Source organism: Bos grunniens, chromosome 13 (genome assembly GCF_055505025.1).
Source record: "Bos grunniens cultivar Pamir isolate PY7600 chromosome 13, Bosgru_T2T1.0, whole genome shotgun sequence".
In the NCBI taxonomy this organism is placed as follows: domain Eukaryota; kingdom Metazoa; phylum Chordata; class Mammalia; order Artiodactyla; family Bovidae; genus Bos; species Bos grunniens.
In genome coordinates this window covers 58,238,680-58,251,665 of record NC_141177.1, presented here as the reverse complement: position 1 = coordinate 58,251,665, position 12,986 = coordinate 58,238,680, and the positions used below count along the sequence as shown (strand labels likewise).

At 41.7% G+C, this 12,986-nt stretch overlaps 1 protein-coding gene across 43 annotated transcripts in view; it reads left to right on the top strand.

The window, feature by feature from the left end:
* KIAA1217 (KIAA1217 ortholog) overlaps positions 1 to 12,986 on the top strand; it is an 820,709-nt gene that overhangs the window by 708,310 nt on the left and 99,413 nt on the right. For 4 of the 43 annotated variants that reach the window (XM_086334411.1, XM_086334402.1, XM_086334400.1 and 1 more), the window contains exon 1: positions 5,382 to 5,755. The exons of the other annotated variants lie outside the window; for them this stretch is intronic. The gene's annotated coding sequence lies outside the window, so the exon portion shown is untranslated. Of the gene's footprint in view, positions 1 to 5,381; positions 5,756 to 12,986 lie in introns of those variants that run through there. 43 annotated transcript variants of the gene reach the window in all.

Here is a 12,986-nt window from a genome sequence, read left to right as displayed (position 1 = left end):
AGTCTGTTGAAGACATCTGCCCCAGGCCACACAGCGAGAGAGTGCAGAGCTGAGATCTGAATCCAGGCAGCTTGGCTGCAGGCTCCAGGCTCTTAGCAGCGCTGCTCTTATGCTGTAGTGACAGCATGCTTTATTTTTCTCTCAGTTGGTAATGCAGCAGCTTTTAACCAGTCTCCCCAACTCTTATTCCAACCTAGCAGCAATTTCCCAAGTCATCTCTCGACTTCCCATTGTGCAAAAGCCCGACTTCCCATTGTGCGAAAGACTAGCACAGGCTGGAATTTCCTTGGCAGTCTGGTGGCTACAACTCCATGCTTCCATTGCAGGGGTCACAGTTTCGATCCCTGGTCGAGGAACTAAGATCCTACAAGCAGCGTGGCACAGCCAAAAAAAAAGGGAATAGCACAGGCTGATTATCGTATCGCCTCCTCCCAAGCTGAGCCACCTCAGTTCCTGCTCTGAGTCTCTGAAATGCGCTCTTCCTCCCTCCATGATGTCTTGCAAAATCCATCCACCCAGCATACTACAGGACAATAGCTCAGTTCTGTTGACAAGTATGGTAAAAGGGTGGGCAGAGACACAAGTATGGTAAAAGGGTGGGCAGAGACACTGTTCCATTTCTCAGGTCTCTTCTGTCCGCTAACAAACCAAAAGCCATGTGTGCAGCACATTTGGATCCTGACTGGGACAAACCAAATGTAAAAGACATCTTTGAAACTGTTTGGGAAGTTTGAACATGTGTTAGGAATCAGATGATATTAATGGATAACCGGTAATTCTGTTGGGTATAATAATGACTCGGTGGTTATGTTTTTAAAAATGAGACCCACTGAAGTATTTTACAGGCTAAAATGGTACAGCTGCTGGGGTTTGCTTTAAAATGCTCTGGCAAAACAAACCCCCAAAGTGGAAATGATGAAACAAAATTGGTAAAATGTTGAAAAATGTCAGAGCTGGATGCTGTGAGTTCATTATGTTATTTTCTTTACTTATTTTTATGGTTGGTGGAAATATCCATAATAAAATGTTTTTAAAAAAAACCTCTGTTTTAGAGGACAAGTAAAAGACTGCCTACTCTGTGAAGCCTTCTCTGTCAGATTTAATCTTTCCTTTTGGGGAGTCATGTTGTACATTCTCCTGGTGTTTTAATCATTTGGATGCTTGTGCATCCCATCCCATAAGAGTACAAGTTCTTCAGAGGCACACGCCTGCTCATGTTCCTCTTGTATGCCTCAGAAAGCCAGTCTTCGTGTCTCATCTGTGGCAAGTGTAAACGCTTGTTAAGCCGATCTGTTGAGTACTATAATGATGGTGCTCCAAACGGTGTATTATTCATCTTCTGCCATTAATGAGAACCCACTGTATAAATATCTCTCTGTTCTCATCACCAGAAATAGTTGTGCTTCTCCCGGTTTATTTTTATCATATGGACACTTTGAATCTTGTAAGTGATCATTTTCCCTCTTTGTGTTGCTACTCTAAGGCTTAGAATTAAATTCGTGGCCCACCCACAGCCAGCGCACAGGCATTCACGGCGTGTGTGTTGGTTGGGGTGTCCTGGCTTTGTGCCTGGCCTCTATTTTTAATTTTCCAGCTTTCATCTTCTTTCTGTCATACATTCCAATCTGACTTTTGGTGGGGGCCAAACTGTAGTGATTTGTATAGAGTCTTCATTTCCTTGTGAAATCAGTCATGGTACGTAAGTAGTATTCATTCTGTTCCATTGTGTTTCCCAATGTGAGACCATTCTGCATCCACATAGAAGGCAATGTGTTAAATACTTTACATGTTATTTAAATGAGTCAACAACTCTGCACACTGACTCAGTCTTTATAGATGGTAAAATTGAGGCCAGTGACGTCTTTCCCAGGCCCAAACAGCTGGTATATGTCAAACATAGGATTTGAACCCGGTTATGACTCTTTCTACTTAGCCCACAGCCTCCCTTCCTTGACATTTCCCTTCAGGCTTTGCAAGTTTTGAAATGATGCTCTTAACAAGATTTTAGAACACGTGAAATATCTTTTTAAAATATTTGTTTCACTTCTTGATTCTCTTGTGTCTATATATTATGTATCTGTTTCCTGGTGTCCTTTTATAGTGAACATGCTCCATTCTCTTCTCTTCTGAGTGGGCTAAAAGGGTATCCCACCCGGAAAAAAGAAGGGAATTCCCTGGCAGTCCAGTAGTTGGGATTCCACACTACCCCTGCCTCGGGCATGGGTTTGATCCTTGGTCGAGGAACTAAGATTCCACTTACCACCTGGCATGGCCAAACAAAAGAAAAGAAAGAAAAAAAAAAAAAATATATATATATATATTATTTAGTATGTATGTGTGAAGTTGGCCTGCCACAGAGTTCAGGGCCCTTTTTTCTACAGGGCAGTGCTCTGGTTGAAAAGAAGGGTTTGGGATTTGAGGGAAGACAAGAAAACCCCTCAGAAACAGAAGTTTAGGAAACCACTCCTAGCTGATTTTCTTTCATTCTCTCAACATCCTCCTTGACCCAGCTGCCCCATGTCCCCTTCACTCACATAATGGCATTGGTACTAATAACTAAGACTTACATTGTGCCAGGTAGTGTGCCGAGTATTGTGCTCATAATCACTCTCATTTGTTCAGAACAACCCAGTGTGAGGGGAATTCTTATGACCCCCCTGTTTCAGATGTGGATCAGAGAGGTCAGGAAACCTTCTCAAAGCCACACAGCACATCAGAGATGGAGCTAGTTTCAGAGCCAGACAGACCAGCTCCAAAACTGGCCTCCTCATCCCTCCAGTGGTCCCTACCGTCCTTCCGCACAGCACTGGCTTCATCGTCAGGACCCATGCGCTACTCATTTTTTAAATTATGTAAGTTTCAGGTGTGTGGTATCTGTATACAAAGTCCAGAGTGGTCATCATCGCACATCTAGTTTCATCCCTTATCCTACAGTTGACCTCTTCATTCATTTCACCCTCCCCGCAACCCACTTTCCTTCTGGTAACCATCAATCTCTTTTCTATATCTGTGACTTTGTTTTTTGTTTTGTTTGTTCATTAACTTTGGTGTTTTTGTTTGTTTAGATTCCACATACGACTAAAGTCATATGGTATTTGTCTTTCTCTGTCTGACTTATTTTAGTTAGTGTAATACCCTCCTGGTGCATACATGTGGTTGCAAATGGCAGGGTTTCATTCTTTTTTGTGGCTGCCATGGACGGAGGAGCCTGGTGGGCTGCAGTCCATGGGGTCGCTTAGAGTCGGACACGACTAGGTGACTTCACTTTCACTCTTCACTTTCATGCATTGGAGAAGGAAATGGCAACCCACTCCAGTGTTCTAGCCTGGAGAATCCCAGGGACGGGGGAGCCTGGTGGGCTGCCGTCTATGGGGTCACACAGAGTCGGACACGACTGAAGCGACTTAGCAGCAGCAGCAGCAGCATTCCATTGAGTGTATACACGTATATGCATGTATATATTTCACATCTTCATCTATCCATCTGCTGATAGACACTTTGGTTGTTCCCATATATTGGCTATTGTAAATAATGTTACGATGAATATGAGGGTACAAGTATCTTTTCAGTTAATATTCTTGGGTTCTTCAGATAAATACCCATAAGTGGAATAGCTGGGTTATATGGTAGTTCTGTTATTTTAGGAATCTCCAAACTGACTACACCAATTTACAGTCTCACCAACAGTGTGCAAGGATTCTCTTTTTCTCTGCTGTCCATCTTTGAAGACTAACTCAACAGCTGCTATCTTCATCATGCCTTTCCTGACTCCTCTCTTATCCAAGTCTCACTAACCACTGTCCCTTCTCTGATTCCATCGAACCTCACCTGTCTCTCCTCTCTCTGAGAACCGTCACCTTTTCCTGTCTGTTTTGTAGTTACTGATGTACACGTCTGAAGTTCTTTTCTAAACTCCACGCTTCGTGGGAGCAAACCCCTATTCCATTCATCTCACACTCTCTGTGTTTCCCTGCAACAGTGTCCTGCTTTGAGGAAATTCTCCTTAAACATGTGGATAGAAAAGGGGCTTATATGTCAGCGCTTTTCCTATCACACACTTTCAGTTAATGCCTTCTCTGCTAAAACCAGTACAGTGATGTGCACATGTAAACATTTGAGATTTACAGCACATTCCCTTGTTTATCCCAGGAGTAATTCCTAACCAAAATGAGGACTAAGAACATCTAACAAAATTACTCATCCTATAAATATAATTTTATTGCAGTTAATTACTCTATAATTTAAGATGAGAATAACAGATTTGTCAGATTAAACTAATTGGTTGTCAGAAATGCATACAGATCTGCATTTTATTTTCAAGAGTAAAATTCACCATGGTAGAAAGTAAGCCAATCTCTGGATAACAAATTAAAGAAGACAGATCTTGGTTTACTGTTATTTCTAACTCAGCAGGACACATCTTGCTTTTAGATTGGATGGGTAATCAGTATTTCAGATACCTCCAGACTTATCAGGTAGGAGTGATGATTTTGGAACAGTTAACTACTTCCAGTGATTGTGAAGTTTCGCTGACCCACTCACGCAGGCATCATGCCTTGAGTCTTGACTGCGATTTGGGCTCTTGTATGTGATTTCGAAGATATAATAGTGACCAAGTATGGTAACTGCCTTACAGAGATCATCCAGTCTAGTAGCCCAGTGGTCCCCAACCTTCTTAGCAGCAGGGACCAGTTTTGTGGAAGACAATTTTTCCATGGCCCTGGGGAGATTTGGAGTGGGGAACCCCTGCCACCGGGGTTCAGGATGACTCAAGTGCATAACATTTATTGTGCACTTTATTTCTATTATTATTACATCAGCTCCACCTCAGACCATCAGGCATTAGGTCCTAGAGGTTGAGGTCCCCTGTAGTAGATCAGACAGTCAGTAATCAGTAGTGATACAGACGTCTGTAATTTTCACATCTGTTGCCAGCTATGTGCCAGCTTTCCTTCATTCTCTTATCTGCTTAAGAGTGTAGCTGATTTACCTCTACAGCACTGGCTTACCAGGGGTGTACCTCATTATGTCCCTTTTATGACATGTCTTTCTGACAGGCGAAAAGATGTTTCTGCTGCAGTTGGTAAGGAATTATTGAAATGATTAGCTGGGCAAACACAACTCATCATTTATACACTTTCATACAGTGGCCTTACAGAGCAAGGTATTTTTTTTTCCCTTCCTCGCTGCTTCCAGCTCTATTTTATTTTTTAAGATGCAAGAACTAGTAATATATGCATGTCTGACAGGCAGCTTCCAAATGATACAGATCTCATCTTTCCTGCTGTGTGGCTGCCTGCTTTCTCTTGCTTTTTTTTTTGTCATTGAGAGGTTATGACAACACGAGCCATATTGTATTTATAAACATCACGTGTTCCCTTGATATGGCTTGCCGTTTCTGCCAGACGGAACACATGGAAGAAACATTTCTCGTTAACTCAGCATTGGTTTTTAGTTATGCTGATTTCCGGGACAGGAAAAATGCCTTCCTACTCAGATTTAACTTTCATAGAGGAGAAACAAAACCTCTGAATGTCCATGAAATAGTTTTAACAAGGCTGGATACTGCTCCTTTAAACCACATATTTTGACTAAAAGCTTCCTTCTGTTAAAAAAAAAAAAAAAAACCCAAGCCTTGCATTTAGTTACCATCAAGACAGGCGGAGCTGGAAGCATTCGAGAGATGGGTGGTTTCAAGGTCTCTGAACGTCTAGAAAGTTTCTTCTAGAAGAGAACAGTTCGTGGAAGATGTAAGGTAAGAACTGAACTGCACCTTTATAAGAAAATAGGATTTTCAGGATCTGGGGTTCCTGTTGTAGCACGTTTACCTCCAAATGAGTCAACTTTTCTGTATTCAAGTTCAATGCCATGTGGAATTGAAATGCTAGGTTTTTATTTTAACTTCTTGCACACTGCTTAGAAGGAAATTTCTTTGTTATTGGCGTTGGTCTGTTTTTCAAAATCCACTTAAGTTACATTGGGCTGTCTCCAGTCTATAAATCTCTGTTTAATCTCGTGATCTTTCTGTTTAACCTTATAATTTAGAAAAGGATTTCAAGTGTCAGTGTTGTTTGCTTGTACAGATCTCATTGATGTATGTGTTTTGTGACAGTTTTCAGTGTTTTCACGAAGATATTTGACTTGCATTCAGTTTCTGAGACAATTGAAAATTTGAAGGCGTGGTACAAATTGGGGGGGCAGAGGAGAGGTTAGTATGCTTCCTTCAATATTCAAGGAAAACATTGTCTGTTGTATTTTCCTTGTGAAAATCACCTTACATTTTAAAATATAAAGGACTTTTTTATCTTGGATTTTAAAAATTCTTTGAGATATATCCATTTAAGCTTTATGTATAACATTTAAAATGTCTGCAATTTTTATATAACAGATATATCCCTGTTATATTGAGGTTTAATGGAAAAACCCGGAAAAAAAATCTGTGGCAGAAATTGTATATACTTGATATAACTATTCTGTCTTATCCTTGCAATAATAGTTCAGTCACAATATTTTGTATATATTTCTTTTAAAGACGTTTAATAAGATCAATGTCTTTTTAAGTCAGTCTGTTTCCTTTTAAAGGTACATGTGTGCCTGGATCTGTTTATGTTTATCTCCATTTATAGATGAGTTCATATGGATGAGAAGTTGTTAACCAATGTGGTCTAAATAATATATATTATTTCATTTGGTCATTATAACCATAAGGCATAGGTGCTATTATACCCATTTTAAGGTAAGAAAACTGAGGCTGAGAGAGATCAAGTGACAAGTCATACACTAGCTAGAATCAAAACTGGGACTGAGCCCCAGGCTGACTGTCTCTCTAGTCCTTGTGTTTAAATCCTACACTGCACTCCCTTCCTTACCAGTAGCTAAGACTCCAAGTCTGCAATCAGATACCGATAACTTATCTTGAAAATAGTAATTATAAATAAGCAATGCTTACTTGGCTTTAAGAGAAATGGTTCTGTACAGTTTTGGATTTTTTTTTTTTTTTTTGGTTTGATCTGTAATATCCAAAACCTAGTGGCAGACTGGTTGTTTATCCAGGGACCTGGCTGCAACTTACTTGGAGTGAAAAGAAAACAGTAAATGTCTGATAGTGTCCGATAGTGTGGGGATAGCAAAAAGCACTGCAGAGACACAGAGAACAGATGTGTGGACACAGTGGGGGAAGGAGAGGGTGGGACAAACTGAAAGAATAACACGGAAACATACATTTCCATATGTAAAATAGATAACAAGTCGGAATTGGCTGTGTGACACAGGGAGCTCAGCGCAGTGCTCTGTGACAACCTGGAGGGGCTGGATGGAGTGGGAGGTGGCAGGAGGATTCAGGAGGGAGAGAACACATGTATACCTGAGGCTGATTCATGGTGTATGGCAGAGGCCAACACAATATTGTAAAGCAATTATCTCCAATTAAAAAAAAAAAAGCACTTTGGATGAATTGCCGTCTCCTCCTTCCCGCTTCCTTCTTCACTTCATGTACTGTGGCACTCAGAAAAACCGTCTTCCCAGGACAGGGCAAGGAGCTGATTCATGAGCCCGATTGGCAAGGGAAAAAGTGTCTTTGAATGGAGACAGGCCTGCATGTGCCTGCCTGCTGCCCTTCCAGACTCCTGGCAGCGCTGTTAGGAGAAGGACAGGAAGAAAGTTACAGAACGTCGGAGGTGGAGGGTTCAAGCCACCCCAGAGGCAGGGGCTGTGGCTCTCCTCAACCCCCCACGTATCTGAAGATTGAGACATCCACTCGGCTGCAAAAATATCCTGGTAATTCGCTAGGCGAAATAATTACAGCCAACAGTATCGTCAGGGATGCAGCTGCTCATCCCAGCCCTGAACTTGGGCTGCAGGAGCAAGGCCACTTGCTTCCAGCTTCCATGGCTGCGTAAGATCCAGGGCTGGCTGACAACCAACACGTTGGAAAGTCGATGGGAACAGGACCTTCCTTTTCCTTCAGTGGGGATTCGGGGGGGTGCTGGGTTGTTAGCCATTCCTGGGGAGAAGTTTACACCACACCCTCTGCCCTTTGATATCCAAACTGGATCTCTCAGCTTGGCTCTTGTAAATACAGATGTTAGCGGAAATTGCCTCTGACAGGAAGCTTAAGTCCTGGCATTTTCAGGTGGTATTCTTTGCATCCACGTGTTGCCTCCTTCCTGAGGTTTTGCTTTTCTGTCTTCTCGGTGGGTCTCCATCAGGGAAGCCCAGACTACATAGTACATTGCTCAGGCTCCCTCCGTCCAAGGCCCTACTTTGTAGAGAGCTTCCATGGGTCACTCTTATCATTTCTTGTTTTTAATTGAAGTATAGTTGACTTACAATGTTGTAAATATTGTAATATCAGGTATTTTCTGTCTTCTCGGTGGGTCTCCATCAGGGAAGCCCAGACTACATAGTACATTGCTCAGGCTCCCTCCGTCCAAGGCCCTACTTTGTAGAGAGCTTCCATGGGTCACTCTTATCATTTCTTGTTTTTAATTGAAGTATAGTTGACTTACAATGTTGTAAATATTGTAATATCAGGTATACAGCAGTGATTCAGTTATACATTTTTTTTTTCAGATTCTTTCCCATTATAGGTTATCACAAGATATTGAGTATAGTTCCTGGTGTTATATAGTAAATCCTTGTTGCTTTTCTATTTTATGTATAGCAGCGTGTCTCTGGGGACCATTATTTCCTTTGTACTTTTTCTAAAATTCACAGCCTTTTATAGAACTACTTTTATATAAATCATGTTACTTATATATATATATATATTTGTAGGAGAAAAAGCACTTACTAATTTTTTTAAAGAGGAAAAAATGTGTCATTGAGCTACGAATCACCCAGTGCTAAGCCATTTCCTCTCTGTCCTGTTTTGTTCCCATGGGGTCTGCATGTAATTTGCACAAGCGATGTCTGCTCCTGAGACACTTGAACTGCGACTCCAGCTTGGTGGCTGAGAAAATACAACCTGATCTGTGTCATTGGTGTTACCTCAAGAAACAGGCCCAGATGATTTGGAATCATAGGGTTTCAGAGGTGGAAAGAAGGTCTTACACGGCATCTTTTATAACCCTTCCCCCGTCAGTCGAGACTCTGGAGACCTGGCATGGATGGAGTGACTTGGTACAGATCACAGAATTAAGAAGTGACCGACCAAGAACAGGGCTGGACCCCAAGCACGTCCCTTAGACCAGCTCTTTCTCCATCTCTAGTGCCTCCCTGCCTTGGTTCTCATCCCACAGGACCCACCAAGGTGTGTTCTCTTGGTTGATTTAGGAAAACAGTGTATATCTGACTTCCCTGAGCCATCTGTGTTGCAGTTAAGTGTAGCCAGGTTCCCCTTCCTGTCCAGATAGCAACACAACCCTGCCATGGGGCCAGAGCTCATTAATTGGAAATGCATGGGCCTGGCCCCAAAATAAATGGATTTTGAACTAACCAGATTTAGATTATCCAATATTTTTATTGAAGGAGAATAGGCCATCAAGTCAACTGAAAAACAGCAGCTGCTTCAAATTATGAGATGCTTTGAATAAAGCAATCTTGGCTAAAAAGGGTTGGGTAATATTATAGCATTATTTGCAAAAGTCAGCCTCTTTGCTGAAGCAGTGGCTCCTACAGTAACCTAGCTGGAAACGCTCACATCTTCCTACTGAGAATATTTTCAGAGTTGTTCTTCACTTGGAACCGGTGAGTTTCGACAACACAAAGGAAAACAGATTCTTACATTTTACTGATTGAATTATATCGTTGTGTCACGTATTGGAAAAACAAGTAGCACAGGGAATCTGAGAGTTAATGAGTATTATTGTTCATCCCCACTAAGAAAGAAAAAGTCAACTTAAAACTGATGTCGAGAAAAGCATCGGGCTTCCCAGGTGATCCAGTGGTTAAGAATCTGCCTGCCGGTGCAGGGGACAGGGATTTAACGCGTGGTCCAGAAATATCCCACAGCTAAGCCCGTGTACCACAGCTACCTGAGGCCTGTGCTCTAGAGTCCGTGCTCCGCAGCCAGCGAGACCACTGCGATGAGAAGCCTTCACACCGCCACTGGAGAGCAGCCCCTGCTCACTGTAACTAGAGAGAGCCTGAGCATAACAGTGAAGACTTGGCACGGCCAAAAGTAAATAAATAATTTTTTTAAAATTTAGAAAGTTATTGGTTAAAATCTTTTTAAAAAAAAAGTATTATGAGTAATAGTAATATAGTTAGTGTTAGAATGTGGCCAAGATGGTGACAGTTTTCTTATGACTGAGCGAAATGTAGAAACCAGGGCTTTAAGATGAAGCCCAGATTATGGAGGAGACAGAGCAAGACATCATTAAGCATGATACAGTTCACAACAATGCACTGTTTTGATGTCAGAATAAAATCTAATTCTTCTTTGAGTCCTGGAGGCCTTCGGCGTCTTGTAACTTGGCCCCAAAGAAAATCGGTTCAGTTCAGAGCTGTCCAGCATATTTATGTACTTAAAACCTGTCCAGATAAAAGATGTGGTGGTTGGGTGTATCACTTCAGCTGGAGGACCGCTTCTCCTCGCTCAGGCGGCGCTAACTCCCTCTATATCCTAAAATACAAAGACTATGTTTCCCTCGGCACATGCACTTAATTTCTTTTTTTTTTTCTTTTCCTGTGAAATCAAAGGTCATACTTGCCCTTGCTCTGATTGAACTCTTTGAACCTGTTCCTTTTTGTTTGCCCTTGATATGGTGGCAAGAGCTGCCAAAGGAAAAGCCAAACAAGAAATGGTAGCGATGTCAGTGATGCGGTAATTGAGACATAGTGGGGACCAGATCTATAGCGCGCTTAAACTTCAAAGCGTGTTTCTCAGGAAACGCACCTCTAAAGCATTGGGTGTCACAGTCAAGGTCTGATGGCTTCACCTACATGAGTGTCTAGGACTATCTTCACTTCCAACGAGGAAGGTAACTGAATGGAATATTTTGTAGGTGGGTCCCTACTCCCTTGCCAGAGGGACCCAGGGAACATAGCCATAAACTGGATATCATTTTTGCTTGCCTTAAAAATCAGATCTAAAAATGTATTTCCTAGCAGCTGTGTAACTGCAAAACAAAGCAACAACAAAAAATCTGCTCTACTGCAGTGCAAATTACTCACTAGATATCTCCAGGGTTCAGATCTTAATGCTTCAGAAATTTGCTGCAGATTTTACTGTATATATTTAGACCAAGGAGCCTGTTAGCTTGTAATCCAGGATAGAACCTCTGTATTCTCATGAAAATGAGAAATGTGCCACTGTTGGCAACCTCAGGCTATAATTATGTTAATCTGACCATTTGAAGACAGAAATATGTTGTTTTAAAATGTTTCTGTATTTTTTATTATTCGTAACAATGCTCCAAAGAAACTTGGTAAAATGCTAATAAGTTTCTATCCAGTATCACTCTGTGACTAGAGCATAAAAAATGAGTCAGACGTGGTATTTGGATATTTTAGATTTGGGCAGAGAATTTTTATCTACAGATATGTACTCATATTCACAGTGCATCTTAATAATATGAAAACTACCCAAATGTATTTTCATATTGTAAATGTAGAGACAGTGAACATACATGCAAGGCCATCTCTACATATATGCCCAGTAACAAAACATTTTGACATTTGCGTTAAATCAGCACAAATCAGTACCAAAAAAAAAAAAAGTCAAAAAATTTTTGAGCAGTACTGCAAGATAAATGTTTTTCTATCCAGAAGTATTCTAAAGCACACAGGTTTGTGTTTTTAATACAAATGTGGGGCTCAGACTGTATAGTTGAAATTTTGAGCGTATCCCAAATCTTGCCTTTACCTACTTGGTTCAGCTTCCTCCTTACCAACCAAAACTTTTATTCCAGTCACAGGCAAGTGAGGACATGCATTCTCTTTTCATTCCCAAAGAGAAGTTCTCCCCAGTGGTAAGATAGGAAGGGAAGAAGCAAGATGCAAAACAAAAATGTGGGTCATCAGCCATCTCACAATTTTTATAAATAATTAATACATGAATTTATAAATAATTAGTACATGAACCCTGATACTGGGAAAGATTGAAGGCAGGAGGAGAAGTGGACAACAGAGATGAGATGGTTGGATGGCATCACCAACTCAATGGACATGTTTGAGTAAGCTCCGGGAGTTGGTGATGGACTGGAAGGCCTGGCATGCTGCAGTCCCTGGGGTTGCAAAGAGTCGACTGAGAGACTGAACTGAATACATAAATCTACTAGTTGAACCAGTATCGAGTGGATGTGTGTGTGTGTACTCAATCGCTCACTTGTGTCTGACTCTTTGCGACCCCATGGACTGTAGCTCACCAGGCTCTCCGTCCGTGGAATTTTCCAGGCAGGGATACTGGAGTGGGTTGCCATTCCCTCCCTCAGAGGGTCTTCCTGACCCAGGCATTGAACCCATATCTCCTGCGTTGGCAGGTGGATTCCTTACCACTGTGCCACTTAGGAAGCCCTATCAAGTGGATGGGGAGTCTTACGTTGCCTGATCTTGATTCAGGATGGCCAATTCATTTGGGAATAGAAACAAGGAAAAGTACCTCCTTGTTGGTGAGTTGACAGCATATATAATTGGATTTTTCTCAAGAATGAGATCTCTGGAAAATAATACAGTGTTCTGTTCTTACATCGGCTACGTTCAGAATCTTCCTTCTTTAATGAGCTTTTGTATCTCAAGAAGAGAGTGTGTCATTCTCTTCCCCCTTGTATGCCTATATTACAGTGGGCTTATCTGTTTGATTTGCTCTCGATTCATGGAGTGAGCCCATCATTGTTCACTGGTGAGATTAATCCTACTGCGCACTGACCACGCTCTTCTGCATGCAACGTCATAAATAATTTAGCTCTTTTGATGTTCACGGCACCAGGAGGGTAACTGCAAGTATTCCCAGACCCATTTGCAGCAGAACCAGGGTCTCAGAAGAGCTCAATGGCAGGACCACAGTTAGGGCTGTGAGACCACAGCCCAAGGAGATCCTCAGGAAC